Source organism: Somniosus microcephalus, chromosome 4 (assembly GCF_052327205.1).
Source record: "Somniosus microcephalus isolate GS21.2 chromosome 4, FLI_Smic_1.0, whole genome shotgun sequence".
Lineage (NCBI taxonomy): Eukaryota > Metazoa > Chordata > Chondrichthyes > Squaliformes > Somniosidae > Somniosus > Somniosus microcephalus.
In genome coordinates, this window is record NC_140990.1 from 319,738,954 (window position 1) to 319,763,998 (window position 25,045).

Genomic DNA, 25,045 nt, shown 5'->3' on the forward strand with positions numbered 1-25,045 from the left:
TTCTCATCCAGAAGAGAACAGCTGTCAGTATGCCAGGGGACAGTGATGTGTGGATCCCGAGTGGTAATTCCACCCAAGTTAAGGGAGAGAGTGCTCAATGAGCTTCACGAAGGCCATCTGGGAGGGGTGAAAATGAAAAGCCTTGCTAGGGCTTATGTTTGGTGGCCGGGGATCGATCAACAAATCGAGGACCTAACAAACAGCTGCTCAGGATGCCAGAAGGTCCAAAATGCACCACCACATGCCCCTCTACACCCATGGGAGTGGCCCTCCTCTCCATGGCAACGGGTGCATATTGATTTTGCTGGTCCATTCATGGACTCAATGTTCTTAATAGCAGTGGATGCGCACTCGAAATGGCCTGAGGTGATCAAAATGTCCTCCACCACTACGGAGAAAACGATTGCAGTCCTACGGAGCATATTTGCCAGGAACGGCTTGCCAGAACAGATTTGCTCTGATAACGGACCACAGTTTGTGTCCGAAGAGTTTCGGAAATTTATGAGAAGGAATGGGGTAAGGCATTACACATCCGCCCCGTATCATCCAGCCACAAATGGATTGGCTGAGAGGTTCGTACAAACATTTAAAAAGGCAGTAAGGGCCATGTGCGATGATGACATTCCACTGCAGCATAAGGTGGACTATTTCCTGTTAGCCTACAGAAATGCGACACATGCAGTTACCAACCAGACCCCGGCCATGATGTTCTTTAACCGAAGGTTGAGATCTCGTCTGGATTTGCTCAGACCAAATGTGCGAAGAAATGTTGAGAATAAGCAATTCCAGCACATCAATGAGAAGCCGACAAGGAGCTTCAATGTAGGACAACAAGTCTTGGCCCGCGACTACCGAACAGAGAAATGGCAACCCGGAACGATATGCACATGGCAGGGGCCACTAATGTACACAGTGGATGTTGGGGAGAACATTGTGAGACGCCATGTCGACCAGATCCTAGCGTCACAGGAACGAGTCAACCCCATGCCTCGCGTACCTGGTGATGAACCCGACATACCGGTAGCATCTACCCCAGAAACAGTAGCATCGGAAGCTGATGAACTAACCGATGACAGGGGGCCAGAATCGCCTCCGCACCAAGAGCAAGACACTCAGGAAAGGCGCTATCCAGAAAGGATCAGGAAGCCGCCCCAAAGACTGAATTTATAAATGGACTATTTCAGATAATGTGCATGTTAAAAGTGTTAACTGTTAAATGAATGTTATGGTACTGTTAATCTAAAAGGTGAGGAATTGTAGTGTATGTACCTTTAAGAGGAGAACTACTTTTACAGCTCCTGTATACTGTAGTACCGGCAGTGACCACACCTGTATATAAACCCTGTGTAGGGATCTGTACTGTTAGTTTTTAGACTACCCTCATCCAGTAAACACCTGTTGATTGTGAATCTGCAGTCTCCGTCTATTTATTGAAGAACACCATACCTTAAGATTCACGGATTTAACACTATCCTCATGTTTTCATCCTTCCCTTCGAGAAGTGCTGACTCATACTGGAACATGGTTCTCTTGCCTGCATCATATAGAAGGTCAGTGTCTTTATAGGTAAACACTGGGTCCGTGCGATCCCCTGGACTGAGTTTCTATCGCCCCAGGGGGTCGGAGAGGAATTTTCCAGATTATTTTTTCCCTTATTGGCCCTGAGTTTTTTCTCTGTTTTTTTCCCCTTCTCTCATGGCTGTAGTGGGTGGGGAGGTGGGGAGTGTTTAGTCAGGATGCTCTGGTCATCATGGAGTGGGGCAGGCTTGATGGATCAGCTGGTGGTTTTCTGCCTGTCTATTTTGTATGTTCATGTGTACATTTACTGGTCATCCTCCAGTATCTTGGCCAAATGGCCAACCTTAATGTGTCAGCCTGGGTAGTGACTGTTGCCAGGTTGATCATCCATGGGGATGCATCAGTCACATTCAATCCACACTCACACTTGTAATGTATGTACCTTTAAGGGGCGAACTACTTTTTACAGCTCCTGTATACTGTAGTACCGGCAGTGACCACACCTGTATATAAACCCTGAGTAGGGATCTGTACGTTTAGTTTTAGAGTAACCCTCATCCAGTAAATACCTGTTGATTGTTCCTGCAGTCTCGTGTCTAGTTATTGAAGGACACACAACATCAAAAATACACGGATCTAACAGTGGCGACGAGGCAGATTCGAACCTAACTGCAACTCTGCATTACCTCCCAGGGATTCGCTCCTGGAGAACAGTGGAAGAAAGTTGAGGCCAGAAGCACGGGCGTCAACCACGAGCAACCGCCCAGTCATCCAGCAGAGATTTGAGCATCGCAGGGAAGGCTGTTGAGAGCTGGGCTTGGTTCTCCAGTCACGGTGGTCCAGCGAAATGGGCTGGCAACAGGTATGGCGCAGACCCTTCCCGGAAAGCGGCGGCTAGAGCCGACCGATGGCACAGAAAAGGCTGAGCAGCGTCGATGGGAGAAGAGAGAGGGTAGAGCGCACAGGGCGCAGCCGGTGTTCAGGACCAAGCGGTGTCGACGGGAGAAGAGAGAGGGTAGAGCGCACAGGGCGCAGCCGGTGTTCAGGACCGAATGGCGTCGACGGGAGAAGGGAGAGGGTAGAGCGCACAGGGCGCAGCCGGTGTTCAGGACCGAATGGCGTCGACGGGAGAAGAGAGAGAGGCGCGAAGGAAAACCCGCAGAGCGCAGCCGGTGTTCAAGGGACGAGCAGCATCAGCGGGGAAGAAAGGGAAACGCGCAGAGCGCAGCCGGTGTTCAAGGGCCGAGCAGCCTCAGCGGAGAAGAAGGGAGAGCGCGGGCAACGCCATTTTGAGCCGCAGCGGAGAAGAAGGGAGAGCGCGGGAAAACGCCATTTTGAGCCGCAGCGGAGAAGAAGGGAGAGCGCGGGAAAACACCATTTTGAGCCGCAAGAAGAAGGGAAAGTGCAGGAAAACGCCATTTTGAGCCAGTCTAACCACACCCAGGGATGCCGAAGAGTGGCAGTATCACAGCGTTTGAAAATGAAGTCGAAGATTGGACAACATATGTCGAACGCATAGAAGTGTACTGCAAGGCGAATGAAGTGCCAGATGAGAGGAAAGCGCTGTTATTGTTGAATTCCATGGGTGCAAAAACATATGGCTTACTGCGAAACCTAGTAACCCCAGAAAAGCCAGTGGACAAGGATTTTGGAAACATAGTGTCAATCCTACAGAACCACTTAAACCCCACACCGCTGCTGATAGCAGAAATATTTAAGTTTCACAAAAGGAACCAGCATAAAGACGAAAGTAATGCTGAGTATTTAACGGAACTGCGCAAGCTATCGAAACACTGCCAGTTTGGAACGGGACTAGCAGATACTTTAAGGGACAAGTTTGTGTGTGGGCTTCAAAGTGAAGGAACCCAGAAACGGCTTCTATCAGAAAAGGATCTTACGCTGGACAAGGCTTTCAGCATGGCAGTATCACACGAAGCAGCTGCACGGGGCACTGCAGAGATACAACGGAGACCGCAAGAATATGGCACAAATGAAATGTCATACGGAACAGTGAAGTGTTATCGCTGCGGCAGAACAACACACGACCATAATGATTGCTGGTTCAAGGACAAAGTGTGCAGACAGTGTGGAAAAGTAGGACACATAGCAAGAGTCTGCAGGTCGGGAAAGAAAACCAGCAACAAGAAATCTCCACAGGAGAAGTACAAGAAGGTACAGAAGGTGACGGAGAGTAGTTCAGACGAACAGAAAAGTGATACAGACTCCGGAAGCAAGGAGCTGGGTTGTCTGAAACTACATAATGTGATCCAAATGGAGGATCATCAAACTATCTGGGTCACGCTCAAGATAGCTGGAGTCCAAGTGAAAATGAAATTGGACACAGGATCAGCCCCAACAGTCATAAACCGAAGGGACTACAAGCAGCTATTCTCACATATACCCTTGAGAGATACAGAGATTGTCTTGAAGACGTACACGGGGCAAAAAGTCTACCCCAAAGGAAAAATAAGGGTGAACGTTGCATATAACGGTAAGGAAACACCAAAAATGGACCTATATGTATTGCCAGATGGAGGACCACCACTACTAGGACGTGAATGGATCCGGAAGATACAGCTAGATTGGCATTCCATACAAGCACTGACTGTAGGTGCCAAAAAGGATGACGACGCCACACCTGGACGACTGTCAAAAATGCTAACTGATGCACAAGAAGTGTTCCAGGAGGGACTTGGAAAACTAAAAGGCATAACAGCAATGATCAAACTAGAGGAAAATGCAAGCCCAAAGTTTTTTAAGGCCAGACCGGTGCCTTATGCGATCCGCCCAGACGTCGAAGCAAAGCTGGAAGGTTTGGAACATTCAGGAGTACTGTCCAAAGTGGACTGGAGCGAGTGGGCTACACCCATTGTTCCTGTAATGAAGAGGCCGTTGAGTAATACGCCTGGGGAACCAAAGAAAGTTCGCATCTGTGGGGACTTTAAGGTGACAGTGAACCCAATCCTTCACACGGTACAATATCCACTTCCGCGGATTGAAGATATTTTCGCCTCGCTATCTGGAGGGAAACGCTTCACTAAGATTGATCTGGCCCAGGCGCACCTGCAAATGGAGGTAGAAGAAGCCTCGAAACAGTACATCACGATCAACACTCATAAAGGTCTCGACCAATACAACCGGCTGGTGTTCGGGGTAGCATCAGCTCCGGCTATTTGGCAAAGGGCAATGGATCAAGTCCTGCAAGGGATTCCAGGGACCCAGTGTTATTTGGACGACATCCTGGTCACGGGCGAAAATGACAGTGCTCACCTTGCCAACCTGGAGCAGGTGCTCACTAGATTGAAGGAATATGGGCTCCGAGCAAATCGCCACAAATGCGAGTTTTTCCAGAAGCAGATCTCGTATTGTGGCCACGTTATTGATGAAGAGGGGTTACATAAGTCCCCTGAAAAGATTGAGGCAGTAGTCAAGGCTCCAGCACCGGAAAATGTGTCACAACTGAGGTCGTTCCTCAGGCTGGTGAACTACTACCATAAGTTCTTGCCGAATTTGTCTACAGTACTACACCCACTGAACACCCTACTGCAAACGGGGGTACCATGGAAGTGGAATGACGAATGTAAACGAGCTTTCCAGAAGTGCAAAGAATTGATCACATCAAAAGAGGTGTTGGCTCATTTCAAGCCAGCATTACCAATTCGGTTGGCATGTGATGCATCACCCTATGGCATTGGAGCGGTGCTGTCGCACAAGTTCCCGGATGGCTCGGAGAGGCCGGTAGCCTTTGCGTCTCGGTCACTAACCTCAGCCGAGCGTAACTATGCCCAGAATGACAGGGAGGCCCTCAGCCTAGTGTGGGGAGTGAAAAAGTTCAACCATTATCTGCACGGGCAGAAGTTCACCTTGCTGACGGACCACCAATGACTTGTCTCCATCTTTAATCCAAAGAAGGGCGTGCCGGTGATGACTGCGCAACGGCTACAAATATGGTCACTTTTTCTAGGGGCGAACCAATATGAAATCGAGTATAAGGGCACGAAACAGCATGGAAATGATGATGGGCTATCACGCCTGCCACTGCCTACTGCGGAGGAAGCACCAGCAGTGGACCCTGTCGAAATATTTCATTCGACTATAATTGAACGCTTGTGATGCGCTATCAATAACTCAAAAGACTGAGATTAAGCGAGTAATTAACAGGCTTTTATTAACAAGGGAATGAAGGTGTGCCTCGAGTGGTCGACCGGTCCAGAATACAAGCGGGCTGTGGAGCAGTCACCTTTATACCTGGCTTCGTGGGAGGAGTCAGCCGAGGCATGTACAGGCATGTACACAGTGGAATACAAACAGTGGTTTACCACATTCACCCCTTGTTTAAAATTGAGTCCGGCCGGGTGAAGTGTATTAAAAGTTAATGTATTGGAGTCTCTCCGGAGGTCTTGTCTGCCGCTGTGATCGACGTGGTGACGGCAGGGGTAGTGAAGCTTCCGGCGTCGAGTCCCGCGTAGGCTGGGGCACTGGTGTGTAGTCCTCGTAGATGTCGAGCTGGTCGCGGGGCCCAGGCCTGCCGTCTGCTGGGGCTGGATACCGGATCGTGGGGGGGGTGGTAGTGGGTGGTGGGTTACTGCGGCCCCTGAGGGTGCGAGGTCTCTTATGGAGACTGTGTCCTCCCGCCCGTCCGGGTACGCAATGTAAGCATACTGGGGGTTGGCGTGGAGGAGGTCGACCCTCTCGACCAGGGGGTCCATTTTATGGGTCCTCACGTGTCTTCTCAGTAGGACCGGCCCTGGGGACGTCAGCCATGGCGGTAGCGATGTCCCCGATGTGGACTTCCTTGGGAAGACAAACATTTTCTCATGAGGGGTGGCGTTAGTGGCAGTGCAGAGCAGTGACCGAATAGAGTGGAGCGCATCGGGGAGCACATCCTGCCAGCGGGAGGTCGGAAGGCCCCTAGACTTTAAGGCTAGCAGGGCGGCCTTCCAAACTGTCGCATTCTCTCTTTCCACCTGTCCGTTCCCCCGGGGGTTGTAACTGGTGGTCCTGCTTGTGGCAATACCCCTAGCTAGCAGGTACTGACGGAGTTCGTCGCTCATAAACGATGAGCCCTGGCCGCTATGGATATAGCTGGGGAAACCGAACAGGGTGAAGAGGTCGTTCAGACATTTAATGACCGTGGCACTGGTCATGTCCGGGCAGGGGATGGCAAACGGGAAACGGGAGTACTCATCAATAATATTGAGGAAGTGCACATTGCGGTTGGAGGAGGGGAGAGGCCCTTTAAAATCAACGCTCAGGCGCTCGAAGGGGCGAGTGGCTTTTATCAGGTGAGCCCTGTCTGGTCTGTAAAAGTGCGGTTTGCACTCAGCGCAGACTTGGCAGTTCCTGGTCATGGTCCTGACCTCCTCAATGGAGTAAGGCAGGTTGCGGGCCTTGATGAAGTGGAAGAACCTGGTGACCCCCGGGTGGCAGAGGTCATTGTGGAGGGCCCGCAGTCTATCGATCTGCGCGCTGGCGCAGGTGCCACGCGATAGAGCATCCGGGGGTTCATTGAGCTTCCCGGGCCAGTACAAGATCTCATAATTGTAGGTGGAAAGTTCTATTCTCCACCTCAAGATCTTGTCGTTTTTGATTTTGCCCCTCTGCTTGTTGTTAAACATGAAAGCAACTGAACGCTGGTCAGTGAGCAGGGTAAATCGTTTTCCGGCCAGGCAGTGCCTCCAATGACGCACAGCCTCCACAATAGCCTGGGCCTCCTTCTCAACAGCGGAGTGTCTGGTCTCCGGGCCCTGGAGGGTTCGTGAAAAGAAGGCCACGGGTCTCCCCGCCTGATTGAGGGTAGCGGCCAGGGCAAAGTCGGACGCGTCGCTTTCCACCTGGAAGGGGATGGATTCATCCACTGCGTGCATGGTGGCTTTGGCAATAGCTTCCTTGATACGGTGGAAGGCTGAGCGGGCCTCTGCCGTCACGGGAAAAGAGGTGGACTTGATCAGCGGACGGGCCTTGTCCGCATAGTAGGGGACCCACTGGGCGTAATAAGAGAAAAACCCTAGGCACCTCTTCAGGGCCTTGAGGCAGTGGGGCAGTGGGAGTTCCATAAGGGGACGCATCCGGTCGGGGTCGGGGCCGATGACTCCGTGTTCCACAACACAGCCAAGGATGGCAAGGCGGGTTGTGCGGAATATGCACTTCTCCTTGTTATACGTCAGGTTGAGGAGTTTGGCGGTGCAGAGGGATTTTTCGAGGTTTGCGTCATGGTCCTGCAAGTCATGGCCGCAGATGGTCACATTGTCCAGATATGGGAAAGTGGCCTGCAACGCATTTTGATCGGCCATCCGGTCCATCTCCCTTTGGAAGACGGAGACCCCGTTGGTGACGCCAAAGGGAACCCTAAGGAAGTGATAGAGGCGGCCGTTTGCCTCAAAGGCAGTATACTGGCAGTCCTCAGGGCGGATAGGGAGCTGGTGGTACGCTGATTTCAGGTCAATGGTCGAGAAGACGCGGTACTGCGGGATCTGGTTGACCATATCAGCTATGCGGGGGAGTGGGTGAGCGTCCAGCAGGGTGTAGCGATTTATTGTCTGGCTGTAGTCGATGACCAGGCGCTGCTTCTCGCCGGTCTTAATGACCACAACCTGGGCTCGCCAGGGGCTGGTGCTGCCCTCAATAATCCCTTCCTTCAGGAGCCGCTCCACTTCGGTTTTAATGAAAACCCTGTCCCCGGCACTGTATCGCCTGCTCTTTGTGGCGATGGGCTTACAGTCAGGGGTGAGGTTAGCAAACAATGGGGGGGGGGGTGACTCTGAGTGTGGAGAGGTTGCACCTGGTGCGCGGCGGGCAATTTGGAAGCTGCTGGCTGCGGACTGTGAGTGGGGGGAGGGGTCCACCGTACGCCATCGTAACACTTTTAAGGTGGCACTGAAAATCTAACCCCAGTAGAACGGCAGCGCAGAGGTCGGGCAGGACCAGAAGTTTAAAATTATCGTACACAGTCCCGTCTACTACGAGTGTCACCATGCAGTAGCCGCCAATGTCCGCCGACTGGGACTCGGAGGCAATAGAAATCCGCTGGTGCGCAGGCAGGACTGGGAGAGAGCAACGCCGCACCGTATCGGGGTGGATGAAGCTCTCCATGCTCCCAGAGTCAAAAAGGCAGATTGTTTCGTGACAATTTACCTTAATGTCCATTGTGGAACTGGCCAGCTGGTGCGGTCTCGCTTGGTCCAGTGTAACGGAGGCCAGCGTAGGGGGCGGTGTGTCGCTGCGGGTATCAGATGAGGCGGTGTTGGGGGCCTGTTGTGTCCCGGCTGTCGTCCAAGATGGCGGCGTCCATGATCCCCATGTGGCTGGAGGCGTCCAAAATGGCTGCTGTTCCGGTGGTTCGCACATGGCTGGGGAGGCCCAAGATGGCGGCCCGCACGGCCCACACGCGGCGCTGCTGGGGTTCGGGGTGGCTTTGGCCCTGCAGACGCTGGCGTAGTGTCCCTTCTTCCCGCAGCCCGAGCAGATCGCATTTTTCGCCGGGCAGCGCGCTCTGGGGTGTTTGGCCTGGTCACAGAAGTAGCATTTCTGGCCTTGGGGCACTGCTGTCTGGCCTTGGGACACTGCTGCGGTAGTTGGGCCGTTGCTGGGATGTGGCTGGGGTGGCACGGCGCTATGAGACGGTCCTACCGTGTCCCAGGCTGTCGTTCCCCGCGGCGTCCACGGTGCAGAGGAGTAGGCATCCATGCCCCGGTAGGCTGCGTCTAATGATAGTGCGCGTTCAGAGGCCTTGTTGAGATCGAGGTCACTCTGCTCCAGCAGTCGCTGTCGGGTGTAATTGGACCTGTGGCCCACTACAAAAGCGTCCCGGATAAGTTCCTCTGTGTACACGGCGGCCTTTACATCCTTACAACCACAGGCCCGGCCAAGCACAGACAGTGCCTGAAGGTATTCCTCGGTCGATTCCCCAGGTTGTTGTTTACGACTCCCCAGGAGGTGCCTAGCGTACACCTCGTTCACTGGGCGCGTGTACTGGTCCTTGAGGAGCTTGATAGCATCTGCATACGAGGTCGCATCCTGGATGACCGAGTACACTCGGTGGTTCACTTTGGAGGTCAGGACATCCAGTTTGTCCTCGTCCGATTTGATTGCAGCGGAGGCGGTCAGGAATTTTTCGAAACACCTAAGCCAGTGAGTAAACTTGGTGGATGAGTCCGCCTCCCGATGATCTAAGTCCAGGCATGCTGGTGTGAGGATCTTCTCCATTATAAAAATCTTGTTAATAAAATTGATGCGCTATCAATAACTCAAAAGACTGAGATTAAGCGAGTAATTAACAGGCTTTTATTAACAAGAGAATGAAGGTGTGCCTCGAGTGGTCGACCGGTCCAGAATACAAAGGGGCTGTGGAGCAGTCACCTTTATACCTGGATTCGTGGGAGGAGTCAGCCGAGGCATGTACAGGCATGTACACAGTGGAATACAAACAGTGGTTTACCACAGCTTGCCAGTAACTAACGCTGATATAGAGAAGGAGACCCGAAATGACCCGACACTGTCTCGGGTATATGACTTGACGGTGAAGGGATGGCCAACACATGGCGACTCACTGTTGCCAGCATTCTCATCCAGAAGAGAACAGCTGTCAGTATGCCAGGGGACCTTGATGTGTGGATCCCGAGTGGTAATTCCACCCAAGTTAAGGGAGAGAGTGCTCAATGAGTGCCACGAAGGCCATCTGGGAGGGGTAAAAATGAAAAGCCTTGCTGGGGCTTATGTGTGGTGGCCGGGGATCGATCAGCAAATCGAAGACCTGACAAAGAGCTGCTCAGGATGCCAGAAGGTCCAAAATGCACCACCACATGCCCCTCTACACCCATGGGAGTGGCCCTCATCTCCATGGCAACGGGTGCATATTGATTTTGCTGGTCCATTCATGGACTCAATGTTTCTAATAGCCGTGGATGCACACTCGAAATGGTCTGAGGTGATCAAAATATCGTCCACCACCACGGAGAAAACTATTGCAGTCCTACGGACCATATTTGCCAGGAACGGCTTGCCAGAGCAGATTTGCTCTGATAACAGACCACAGTTTGTGTCCGAAGAGTTTCGAAGGTTCATGAAAAGGAATGGGGTAAGGCATTACACATCCGCCCCGTATCATCCAGCCTCAAATGGATTGGCTGAGAGGTTCGTACAAACCTTTAAGGAAGCAGTAAGGGCCATGTGCGATGACGACATTCCACTGCAGCATAAGGTGGACAATTTCCTGTTGGCCAACAGAAATGCGACACATGCAGTCACCAACCAGACCCCGGCCATGATGTTCTTTAACCGAAGGTTGAGATCTGATCTGGATTTGCTCAGACCAAATGTACAAAGAGATGTTGAGCATAAGCAATTCCAGCACATCAATGAGAAGCTGACAAGGAGCTTCAATCTAGGGCAATCAGTCTTGGCCCACGACTACCGAACAGAGAAATGGCAACCAGGAACGATATGCACACGGCAGGGGCCACTAATGTACACAGTGGATGTTGGGGAGAACATTGTGAGACGCCATGTTGACCAGATCCTAGAGTCACAGGAACGAGTCAACCCCATGTCTCGCGCACCTGGTGATGAGCCCGACATACAGGTAGCATCTACCCCAGAAACAGTAGCATCGGAAGCTGATGAACCAACTGACGACAGGGGGCCTCCACACCACGAACAAGACACTCAGGAAAGGCGCTATCCAGAAAGGATCAGGAAGCCGCCCTAAAGACTGAATTTATAAATGGACTATTTTCAGTTAATGTGCATGTTAAAAGTGTTAATTGTTAAATGAATGTTATGGTACTGTCAATCTAAAAGGGGAGGAATTGTAGTGTATGTACCTTTAATGGGAGAACTACTTTTTACAGCTCCTGTATACTGTAGTACCAGCAGTGACCACACCTGTATATAAACCCTGAGTAGGGATCTGTACGTTTAGTTTTAGAGTAACCCTCATCCAGTAAATACCTGTTGATTGTTCCTGCAGTCTCGTGTCTAGTTATTGAAGGACACACAACATCAAAAATACACGGATCTAACAACACTCACACTCACACTCACACACACACACACACACACACACACTCACACACTCACTCACACACAGACACACTCACACAGACACACATACACACACACAGACACTCACACACACACACTCACACACTCACACTCACACTCACACACACACTCACACACTCACACTCACACTCACACTCACACACACACTCACACACACACTCACACAGACACACACTCACACACACACACTCACACACACACACTCACACAGACACACTCACACACCCACACTCACACACCCACACTCACACACTCACACTCACACTCACACACACACTCACACACACACTCACACACTCACACAGGCACACACATACACACACACACACACACTCACACAGACACACTCACACACACACACACACTCACACACACTCACACACTCACACAGACACACTCACACAGACACACATACACACACACAGACACTCACACACACACACACACACTCACACACACACACACTCACACACACACACACTCACACAGATACACACACATACTCACACACTCACTCACTCAGACACTCACACACACACTCTCACTCACACACGCAATAAGAACAGCATCAACAACTTGCATTTACTGACCACCTTCAACGTAGTAAAAGGTCCAAAGACGCTTCACAGGATCGATTATCAAACAAAATTTGACACCGAGTCACACAAGGAGACATTAGGACAGGTGACCCAAAAGCTTGATCAAAGAGATAGGTTTTAAGGAGCATCTTAAAGGAGGAAAGAGCAAGGTAGTGAGGCGGAGAGGTTTAGGGAGGGAATTCCAGAGCTTAGTGCCCAGGCAGCTGAAGGCACGACCACTAATCGGGGATGCGCAAGAGGCCAGAATTGAAGGAGCGCAGAGATCTCAGAGGGCTGTGGGGTTGGAGGAGATTACAGAGATAGGAAGGGGTGAGGCCATGGAGGGATTTGACAACAAGGATGAGAATCTTAAAATTGAGGCGTTGCTGGACTTGGAGCCAATGTAGGTCAGCGAGCACAGCGGGGTGAAGGGTGAATGGGGCTCAGTGTGAGTTAGGACACGGGCAGCGGCTGTTTTGGATGAGCTAAAGCTTACGGAAGGTGGAAGTTGGGAGGCCGGCCAGTAGAGTGTTGGAACACACGCACGCACTTTACATCAGGGGTTGGCATTCTGGAACAGAATCCCTGATGGAGAACTTCCCCTCCGTAGCTCAAGAATACTGAAGCCAGTCATAGCGCCCCAACCATTATCAGATCTGCTAATAAAAGTCATTTGCGGGCACACTTTAGCAACCTACCTCTTGTGGATTAATACAATACACTATAGTCACTCCACTAATGAAAGTGAGTCGGCTGAAGGTTTGAAATATAATTAAAATTTCTCCCGGCAACATTTTTCTGACTCAGCACTTAGAATCTGCAATGTCAAGCTGCCCGTTTAACATTTCTGGATTTCGTACAGACGTTTGGCCTGGGCTAGGAGGGGATAAATCAGCCAGCATTCCTACTCGTTATTGCTGCTGAGTGACCTCTACTGAGCAGTGTTCGTATATCCGTCGAGGGCTGGCTCAGGCCTGGCTGTGATCACACAATCATACAGCACAGAACGAGTCCATTCGGCCCACTGTGCCTGTGCCGGCTCTTTGAAAGAGCTCTCTGATGTAAAAAGCCTACTAAGCGCTTGGTTTGAGTCTAAAACAAGGCTTTAATCAACTGCTTCACAACCATGAGATTCTAGTTACATCACTAGTTCCTGGTTACAGAAACATCCTGAGCAAGCTGGGCCCACGCCCGAGTATTTATACTCCTTGGACGGCGCCACCAGCTGGCCGCCCAGTGTTACTTCATGAGTCATGATAAGATTCATGACACTCTCCAGTTAGTCCCGCTCACCCACGCTCCTGTCGGCCTTGGTGATGGAGTGGATACGTGTTCGGAAGTGGATCTCAGGTTCCAACATGACACTAAGGTTGCGAATGGTCTGATTCGGCTCAGGCAGTTGCCAGGGAACCCTTCATAAATATCAAAAAGCCATTATAATTTTTAAATGTTTTGAAAATATGTTCCTTATAGTTGAATAGCCTGTTCTATTGTTGAGCCAACAGAGGGGTACTGCCACCCATCAAACCATCCGCAGCGAAATTAATATTAACATAGCATAAAAAATCCCACGGCACTATCCAAAGAACAACAGGGGAATTCTCCCTAGTGTCCTGGACAATATTTATCCCTCAAACAATACCAAAAGCAGATTATCTGCTCATTATCTCATTGCTGTTTGTGGGAGCTTGCTGTGCGCAAATTGGCTGCCTCGTTTCCTACATTACAACAGTGATTACTGTTGTGTATGTACCTTTAAGGGAAGAACTGGTTTGAGACTGCAGTACCGGCAGTGACCACCCCGTGTATAAAAGGCCCTAGCAGGCTTCTGTATTTCAGTCTGACGTTACCCTCCTGTTTAGTAAAGTACCTGTTAAACTGTTCTCCCGAAGTCCGTGTATTATTGAGGCGCGGACTTTACAGTGGCGACGAGTAAGTTCGAACTCACCTGCAGTGTGGCATCATCTCACAGGGATCTCACCCTGAGAGGAGGTTTCTTGGAGGTCATAGTCTGAGCAACGGGCGTCGACCGCGGGCAACCGCCCAAAGAATTCATCGGTGTTCGGAGAATTGCGGGAGAGGCTGTGGAGAGCTGTGCTTGGCTCCCCAGTTAAGGTGTTCCAGCAAATCGTGCTGGTAGCAGGTAGTGCGCTGATCTTTCCAGACTACGGCGGGCTCAAGATCGATCGAGCGGCTCTACAAAACGGGCCGCGCAGCGTCGCCGGGGAAAGAAAACAACAGAGAGAGGGTGGAGCGCACAGGGCGCGGTCGGTGCTCAAGAACCGGGCAGCGGAGAGAAAATAAACGGGGGGGAAGGAAAGCGAGACGCGCCGAAGCCGCGGGTCGCCGCCATACCCTGTAGAATGCTAGGAGCAGCGTGGCAGCAAGGGGAAGAAGCAAAAGCGTGGGAGGTGCCATTTTATCCCGTTGGGGAAGAAGGAAAAGCGCGGGAAGCGCCATTTTATTCCATTGGGGAAGAAGCAAAAGCGCGGGAGGCGCCATTTTAAATCACCCAAGATGCCGAAAAGTGACAGTATCACTGCTTTCGACAACAAGGTAGAAGACTGGACCACGTATGTGGAAAGAATTGAAGTGTACTGCAAGGCAAATGAGGTGGCCGATGGAAAGAGGGCGTCGGTATTAATAAATTTGATGGGCGCGAGTACATACGGCCTATTGCGGAATTTAATTACACCAGCGAAACCAATGGAGAAAAGTTTTGAGGAGATTGTTAGTATCTTACAGGAACACCTAAACCCTACACCGCTGCTGATAGCAGAAAGATTCAAGTTCCATAAAAGAAACCAGCACAAAGATGAGAGCAATGCTGACTATCTTACAGAACTACGCAAGTTATTGAAGCACTGCCAGTTCGGAGCAGGACTGGCAGACACCTTATGGGATAAGTTTGTCTGCGGGCTCCAGAGTGAAGGAACCCAGAAACGACTACTTTCGAAAAAGGACCTGACGCTAGAACAGGCTTTCAGCGTGGCAGTGTCCTACGAAGCAGCAGCACGGGGAGCTGCAGAAATACAACAGAAACCACAAGAATACAGCGCTAACGAAATGGCGTATGGTGCAGAAAAGTGCTATCGCTGTGGCAGAACAACGCATGAGCAGAAAGACTGCTGGTTTAAGGACAAAGTATGCAGGCAATGTGGAAAAATGGGACATATAGCAAGAGTCTGCAGGTCGGGAAAGAAAACCAACACGACAAGAACTACTAAGGAACAGTACAGGAAAGTAAAGAAACTGACAGACAGTAGTTCGGAAGATCAGGAGAGTGATAAGGACTCCGGGAGCAGGAGACTAAGTTGTCTAAAGTTACACAACGTGATCGCAAAGGAGCATCACCGAAACATTTGGGTCACCCTCATGATAGCAGGGTCCCCAGTAAAGATGGAATTGGACACAGGATCAGCCCTAACTGTCATGAATCGACGAGACTATGAGCGGCTATTCTCACACATACCCTTAAAGGACGCATCCTTTGTGTTGAAGGCATACACGGGGCAAAAGGTCTACCCCAGAGGAAAAATAAGGGTGCCAGTTATATATAACAGCAAGGAAACACAGAAACTATATATGTATATACTACGAGATGGAGGACCACCATTATTGGGATGTGAATGGATCCGAAAAATACAATTGGATTGGCATTCCATTCAGGCGCTAACTGTGACTGACAAAAAGGATGATGACATCGCACCTGGACGTCTGTCACAAATTCTATCTGACGCGGAAGAGGTGTTCCAACAAGGACTTGGGACTCTAAAAGGAGTAAAGGCAACCATAAAGATTGAAGATAACGCAAACCCCAAAATTTTTAAGGCCAGACTGGTGCCATACGCGATACGCCCAGCCGTTGAAGCTGAACTGGAGAGTCTGGAGCGTTTGGGTGTGCTGTCCAAGGTGGACTGGAGCGAGTGGGCCACACCCATCATTCCTGTAATGAAGAAAGCATTGAGCAGCACGCCTGGGGAGCCAAAGAAGGTTCGCATCTGTGGGGACTTCAAGGTGACTGTGAACCCAGTCCTGCACACAGTACAGTATCCACTTCTGCGGATAGAAGATATTTTCACCTCACTATCTGGAGGGAAACGTTTTACAAAGATTGATCTGGCCCAAGCGTATCTATAAATGGAGGTGGAAGAAGCATCTAGAAAATACCTCACGATAAACACTCACAAAGGCCTTTACCAGTACAATCGATTGGTATTCGGGGTAGCATCAGCCCTGGCTATTTGGCAGAGGGCGATGGAACAAGTCCTGCAAGGGATCCCGGGGACCCAGTGTTATTTGGACGACATCCTGGTTACGGGCGAAAATGACAGTGAACACCTTGCCAACCTGGAGCAGGTGCTCACGAGATTACAGGAATATGGGCTACGAGCCAACCGCCCCAAATGCGAGTTCTTCAGGAGACAAATCTCGTATTGTGGCCACATGATTGATGAGGAAGGGTTGCATAAGTCGCCGGATAAGATTGAGGCTGTAGTCAAGGCTCCAGCACCGGAAAATGTGTCGCAACTGAGGTCGTTCCTCGGGTTGGTGAACTACTACCATAAGTTCTTGCCGAATTTATCTACAATTCTGCACCCACTGAACGCCCTGCTGCAAACTGGAGTGACATGGAAATGGAGTGATGAGTGTAAGCGTGCCTTTCAGGAATGTAAATGCCTAATCACTTCAAAAGAAGTATTGGCCCACTACAACCCAACACTACCGATTTGGTTGGCATGTGATGCGTCACCTTACGGCATTGGAGCGGTACTGTCACACAAATTCCGTGATGGTTCAGAGAGGCCAATAGCCTTTGCGTCACGCTCGCTAACCTCAGCTGAGCGTAACTACGCCCAGATTGACAGGGAGGCCCTCAGCCTGGTGTGGAGGGTGAAGAAGTTCAATCACTATCTGCACGGGCAGAAATTCACCCTACTGACTGATCATCAGCCCCTGGTCTCCATTTTTAACCCAAAGAAGGGCGTTCCGGTGATGACGGTGCAACGGCTGCAAAGATAGTCACTTTTTCTAGGGGCACATTAGTACGACATAGAGTACAAAGGTACGAAACAGCATGGAAACGCTGATGGGCTGTCGCGCCTGCCGCTGCCTACGGTGGAGGAAGCACCTGCAGTGGACCCTGTTGAGATATTCCATTTGACCATAGTCGAATGTCTACCTGTTACAAACTCAAGTATAGAGAATGAAACCCGAAATGACGCGACACTCTCTCGGGTCTATGATTTGACGGTGAAGGGATGGCCAGCATATGGCGACTCACTGTTGCCAGCATTCTCGCCAAGGAGAGAACAGTTGTCAGTGTGCCGGGGAACCTTGATGTGTGGATCCCGAGTGGTAATTCCACCCAAGTTGAGAGATAGAGTGCTCAATGAGCTTCATGAGGGTCATCTGGGAGGGGTAAAAATGAAGAGCCTAGCCAGGGCGTTTGTGTGGTGGCCGGGAATCGATAAAGAAATCGAGGATATGACCAAGAGATGCACAGGATGCCAGAAGGTCCAAAACGCTCCACCACAGGCCCCACTACATCCATGGGAGTGGCCCTCATCTCCATGGCAATGGGTACACATTGATTTTGCTGGTCCATTTATGGAATCAATGTTTCTAATCGCTGTGGACGCCCATTCGAAATGGCCAGAGGTCATTAAAATGTCCTGCACCACCACGGAGAAAACTATTGCAGTCCTAAGGACCATCTTCGCCAGGAATGGGTTGCCAGAACAGATTTGCTCCGACAATGGGCCACAGTTTGTGTCTGAGGATTTCCGGAGGTTCCTGAAGAATAATGGGGTGAAACATTACACATCTGCCCCATATCATCCAGCCACAAATGGATTGGCTGAGAGGTTTGTTCAGACCTTTAAAAAGGCCATAAAGGCAATGTATAATGACGACATACCACTGCAACACAAGGTGGATAGTTTCTTGTTTGCTTACCAGAATGCGACACATGCAGTAACCAACCAAGCTCCAGCCGTACTGTTCTTCAACCGAAGGCTAAGATGTCGCCTGGATTTGCTCAAACCAAACATAAGACGAGATGTTGAGGATAAGCAGTTCCAGCACATAAATGAGAAGCCAACCAGGAGCTTCAAGATACGGCAACCAGTCTTGGCCCGCGACTACTGAACAGAAAAATGGCAGCCAGGAACGATATGCACACAGCAGGGACCACTAATGTACACAGTGGACGTTGGAGAGAGCATCGTGAGACGCCATGCTAACCAGATTCTAGAGTCACAGGAACAAGCCAAACCTATACCACGAGCATGTGCACCTGGTAATGAGCCCGAAGTACAGATTGCGTCTACCTCAGAAGCAGTGGTATTGGAAGCTGACGAACCAATCAATGACAATGAGCCAGAATCGACTCCACCGCAAGAACAGGATACTCGAGAAACGCGCTATCCAGTCAGGATCAGGAAGCCTCCTCAAAGACTGAACTTATAAATGATTATTTCAGTTGATGTATATAGTACCGAGAAAATTGTAATTGTAATTAGTTATTATTTAGTTGTTAAATGAATGTTATGTACTGTTTATCTAAAAGGGGAGGAATTGTTGTGTATGTACCTTTAAGGGAAGAACTGGTTTGAGACTGCAGTACCGGCAGTGACCACCCCTGTATAAAAGGCCCTAGCAGGCTTCTGTATTTCAGTCTGACGTCACCCTCCTGTTCAGTAAAGTACCTGTTAAACTGTTCTCCCGAAGTCCGTGTATTATTGAGGCGCGGACTTTACAACTACAATTCAAAAAAAGTACATCATTGTCTGTGACGCGCTTTGGGACATCCTGAGGTTGTGAAAGGTGCTATAGAAATGTAAGCCCTTTCTTACATTTGTGATCCCACCAACAAACACACCTTCCCCTGGGCCTCCCCTTTCAGCATTCCGTAGGGACCGTTCCCTCCGTGGCACCCTGGTCCACTCCTCTATTACCCCCAACACCCCTTCCCCTTCGCCCGGCACCTTCTCGTGCAAGCGCAGGAGATGCAACACATGCCCTTTTACCTCCTCCCTTCCCACTGTCCAGGGCCACAAACACTCCTTCCAGGTGAAAGAACGATTTAATTGTACTTCTTGCAGTTTAGTATACTGTATTCACTGCTCATGATGCGGTCTCCTCCACATTGGGGAGACCAAACGCAGATTGGGTGACCGCATTGCGGAACACCTCTGTTCAGCCCATAAGGGTGACCCCGAGCTTCCGGTGGCCTGTCACTTTAATTCTCCACACCACTCCCACTCAGACCTCTCCGTCCTCGGCCTCTTACACTGTTCCAATGACGCTCAGCGTAAGCTCGAGGAACAGCACCTCATCTTTCGATTAGGCACTTTACACCCTTCTGGGCTCAACATCGAGTTCAACATTTTCAGACCATAACCTCTGCCCCTATCTTTTAGAAACATAGAAAAATAGAAGCAGGAGTAGGCCATTCGGCCCTTCGATCCTGCTCCGCCATTCAATATGATCATGGCTGATCCTCTATCTCGATACCATATTCCCGCTCTCTCCCCATACCCCTTGATGCCTTTTGCGCCTAGAAATCTATCTATCTCCTTCTTAAATAAATTCAGTGACTTGGCCTCCACAGCCTTCTGTGGTAGAGAATTCCACAGGTTCAACACCCTCTGAGTGAAGAAATTTCTCCTCATCTCAGTCCTAAATATTCTACCCCGTATCCTGAGACTGTGACTCCTTGTTTTAGACCCCCCAACCAGGGGAAACATCCTCCCTGCATCCAGTCTGTCAAGCCCTGACAGAATTTTATACGTTTCACTGAGATCCCCTCTCATTCTTCTAAATTCTAGTGAATACAGGCCTAGTCAACCCAAGGCTTGAGCTGATAAGTGGCAGGTAGCATTCGCACCACAGAAGTGCCAGGCAATGACAATCTCCAACAAGCGAGAGTTTAACCACCGCCCCTTGACATTCAATCGCATTACCATCGCCGAATCCCCCACTATCAACATCCTGGGGGTCACCATTAACCAGAAACATAACTGGACCAGCCTCATAAATACTGTGGCAACAAGAGCAGGTCAGAGGCTGGGTATTCTGTGGTGAGTGTCTCACCTCCTGACTCCCCAAAGCCTTTCCACCATCTACTAGGCACAAGTAAGGAGTGTGATGGAATACTCTCCACTTGCCTGGATGAGTGCAGCTCCAACAACATTCAATAAGCTCAACACCATCCAGGACAAAGCAGCCCGCTTGATTGGCACCCCATCGACCACCTTAAACATTCACTCCCTCGACCACCGGCGTACCGTGGCTGCAGTGTGTACCATCTACAAGATGCACTGTAGCAACTTGCCAAGGCTTCTTCGGCAGCACCTCCCAAACCCGCAACATCTTCCACCTAGAAGGACAAGAGCAGCAGACGCATGGGAACACCACCTCCAATTTCCCCTCCAAGCCACACACCATCCTGACTTGGAAGTATATCGCCGATCCTTCATCGTCGCTGGGTCAAAATGCTGGAACTCCCTATCTAACAGCACTGTGGGAGTACCTTCACCACACGGACTGCAGCGGTTCAAGGATGGGAACCAACATCCTTGCGGGGAGGTTTGCTAGTACTGTTGTGGGGGGGGGTTTAAATTAACTTGGCAGGGGGTTGGGATACAGAGTGGAGCTATAGTAGGGGCTGATGCACAGCCAAATATTGAGGAAAAAACAATTCTGCCTGGAAGGCAGAGCAAATATGTAATGGCACAAGGGAGTATGGCAAGGCTGGATGGCATTTATGTTAATGCAAGGAGTCTTGCGAGTAAGACAGATGAATTGAAGGTGTTGATGAACACATGGGAGTATGATATTGTTGCTATCACAGAGACATGGTTGAGGGAGGGGCAGGACTGACAGCTCAATATTCCGGGGTATAGAATCTTCAGGCGAGACAGAGGTGGGGGTAAAAGAGGAGGGGGTGTCGCAATATTAATTAAGGAGTCAATTACTGCTGTAAGGAGGGATGATATCTTAGCAGGTTCCTCTAATGAGGCCATATGGGTCGAACTTAAAAACAAAAAGGGGGCAAGCACTTTGCTGGGAGTGTACTATAGGCTCCCAAACAGTCAGGGGGAGATAGAGGAACAGATATGTAGGCAAATCTCAGAGAAGTATAGAAATAACAGGGTAATAATAGTAGGGGATTTCAACTTTCCCAATATTAACTGGGATAGTCAGAGTGTGAAAGGCTTAGAGGGTGCAGAATTCTTAAAGTGCATCCAGGAGAGCTTTTTGAGCCAGCATGTAGAAAGTCCTACAAGAGAGGGGGCGGTACTGGACCTAATTCTAGGGAATGTAGCCGGGCAAGTGGTAGAAGTGTCAGTCGGAGAGCATTTTGGTGACAGTGACCATAATTCGGTGAGATTTAAGGTAGTCATGGAATAGGGCAAAGATGGACCGGATATAAAGGTTCTAAACTGGGGGAAGGCCGATTTTAATATGATAAGGCAGGATCTGGCCAAAGTGGACTGGGATCAGATACTTGTAGGAAAATCCACATCAGAGCAGTGGGAGTCTTTCAGAAAGGAAATAGAGAGAGTACAACGCCAACATGTTCCCGTAAAGGCCAAGGGTGAGACCAACAAGCCCAGGGAATCCTGGATGTCAAGGGATATTCATGGTGTGGAGATGCCGGAGTTGGACTGGGGTGGACAAATGTAAGAAGTCACACAACACCAGGTTATAGTCCAACAGCTTTATTTGAAATCACAAGCTTTCGGAGCGCTGCTCCTTCGTCACCTGACGAAGGAGCAGCGCTCCGAAAGCTTGTGATTTCAAATAAAGCTGTTGGACTATAACTTGGTGAAGGGATATTCAAGAATGGATTAGGAAAAAAAAGGAGGCCTTTGGCAGATACAAAGGACTAAAAACAGTGGAAGCCCTAGAGGAGTATAGAAAGTGCAGGGGGGTACTTAAAAAAGAAATTAGGAGAGCGAAGAGGGGGCATGAAAAAACAATGGTGGGCAAAATAAAGGAAAATCCCAAGGTGTTTTATAAGTATATTAAGGGCAAGAGGATAACCAGGGAAAGAGTAGGCCCATTAGGGACCAAAGTGTCAATCTTTGTGTAGAGCTGGAATATGTAGGTGGGGTTTTAAATGAATATTTTGCATCTGTGTTCACTATGGAGAAGGACAATGTAGGCATAGAAATCAGGCAGGGGGATTGTGATATACTTGAACAAATTAGTATTGAGAGGGAGGAGGTACTAGCGGTTTTAACGGGCTTAAAAGTGGATAAATCCCCAGGCCCAGACGAGATGTATCCCAGGCTGCTGTGTGAGGCAAGGGAGGAGATTGCAGGGGCACTGACACAAATTTTCAGAACCTCTCTGGCCACAGGGGAGGTGCCAGAGGACTAGAGAACAGCTAACGTAGTACCATTATTCAAGAAGGGTAGTAGGGATAAACCAGGGAATTACAGGCCAGTGAGCCTAATATCAGTGGTAGGGAAATTATTGGAAAAAATTCTGAGAGACAGAATTAGTCTCCATTTGGAAAGGCAACGATTAATCAACGATAGTCAGCATGGCTTTGTCTGGGGGAGATTATGTCTAACCAATTTGATTGAATTGTTCGAGGGGGTGACTAGGTGTGTGGATGAGGGTAGTGCAGTTGATGTAGTCTACATGGACTTCAGTAAAGCTTTTGACAAAGTCCCGCATCAGAGACTGGTCAAGAAGGTAAGAGCCCATGGGATCCAGGGCAATTTGGCACATTGGATCCAAAATTGGCTTAGTGGCAGGAGGCAGAGTGTGATGGTCGAAGGTTGTTTTTGTGACTGGAAGCCTGTGTCCAGTGGCGTACCGCAGGGATCGATGCTGGGTCTTTTGCTGTTTGTAGTGTACATTAATGATTTAGATATGAATGTAAGAGGTATGATCAATAAGTTCGCAGATGATACGATAATTGGTGGAGTGGTAAATAGCAAGGAGGGAAGCCTCAGGCTACAGGACGATGTGGATAGGTTGGTTAGATGGACAGAACAGTGGCAAATGGAATTTAACCCTGAAAAGTGTGAGGTGATGCATTTTGGGAGGACTAACAAGGCAAGGGAATACACAGTGAATGGTAGGACCCTAGGAAGGACAGAGGATCAGAGGGACCTTGGTGTGCATATACATAGATCCCTGAATGCAGCAGGACAGGTAGATAAGGTGGTTAAAAAGGCATATGGGATACTTGCCTTCATTAGCCGAGGCTTAGAATATAAGAACAGGGAGTTTATGATGGAGCTGTACAAAACACTAGTTAGGCCACAGCTGGAATACTGTGTGCAGTTCTGGTCACCACACTATAGGAAGGATGTGATTGCATTGGAGAGGATGTAGAGGAGATTCACCAGGATGTTACCTGGGCTGGAGCGCTTCAGCTATGAAGAGAGACTGGACAGGCTGGGGTTGTTTTCCTTAGAGCAGAGAAGGCTGAGGGGGGACCTGATTGAGGCGTACAAAATTATGAGGGGCATAGATAGGGCAGATAGAAAGGAACTTTTCCCCTCAGTAGAGGGGTCAATAGCCAGGGGGCATAGTTTCAAGATAAGGGGCAGGAGGTTTAGAGGGGATTTGAGGAAATACTTTTTCACACAAAGGGTGGTTGGAATCATTGGACACCAGTGGAAATCGTCAGTTGCTTCCGATTCCTGGGACTGCAGATCTCCGATGACCTGGCCTGGAACCACAATACTGAGGCCATGTTGAACAAGGCACACCAGCGCCTCTACCCTCTATGGTGCCTGAGGAAATGCGGCATAAGCACACAGTGGCTTGTGAACTTTTACCGCGGCACCATAGAGAGCGTCCTGACGGGTGGTGTCAATGCGTGGTATGGTAACACCACTGCACAGGACAGGAAAGCCATCCAGAGGGTTGTGAGGATGGCAGAAAAGATCATCGGGTGTGCACTTCTGTCCATCGAGGAGATCTTCCAGACCAGGTGTCGGAACAAGGCCCGCTCCATCATCCAGGACCCCAATCACCCTGGGCATGAACTGTTCTCCCTCCTGCGGTCTGGCCGTCGGTACCGCAGCATCCGAACCAGGGCCAGCAGGTTCAAGAACAGTTTCTACCCACAGGCAGTGCGCCTACTGAACTGCTAACCACACTGCCCCACATATTATAGTTACATTCTCCCCCCCACCCTGGAATTGTATATCACATGAAGCATGAGCGCACAAGAACATTCTTGACCACGGGACTGTGTGCACATAGGACTCTTGTATCTCAACCTTAACTTATAACTTATATGACTTATAACTCATTTGTACATTGCACACTGCATTTTAACTTATACTTATTTATCTATAAATATATATATTTATACTTATACTACCATATACTTATCATATTACATTACTATTACTTCCAGCGGTAATAGAGGCTTTTTGCACTATTCATCATATCCTGCAACTTGGATTGTCATTGCTATACTTACTGTATTTGCTTATTTGCTTATTGTTTCTATATTTATATTTGTTTTTACTTTTGCTTTTTATATTTATACTTATATTGTGGGAGTGAGTGGGGAGTAAGCATTCCATTGTACCAGTTACATATGGCAATAAAATAATCTTGAATCTTGAATCTTGAATCTGGAACTCATTGCCTGAAAGGGTGGTAGAGACAGGAACCCTCACAACATTCAAGAAGCATTTAGATGAGCACTTGTAACGCCAAAGCATACAAGGCTACGGACCAAGTGCTGGAAAATGGGATTAGAATAGATAGGGCTTGATGGCCGGCGTGGACACGATGGGCCAAAGGACCTCTTTCTGCCCTGTATAACTCTATGGGCAGGATTTTCATTGTGCCGTGGAGTCGGGATCGGAGGCGTGCGGAGGGTTAAAATCCCAAAATCA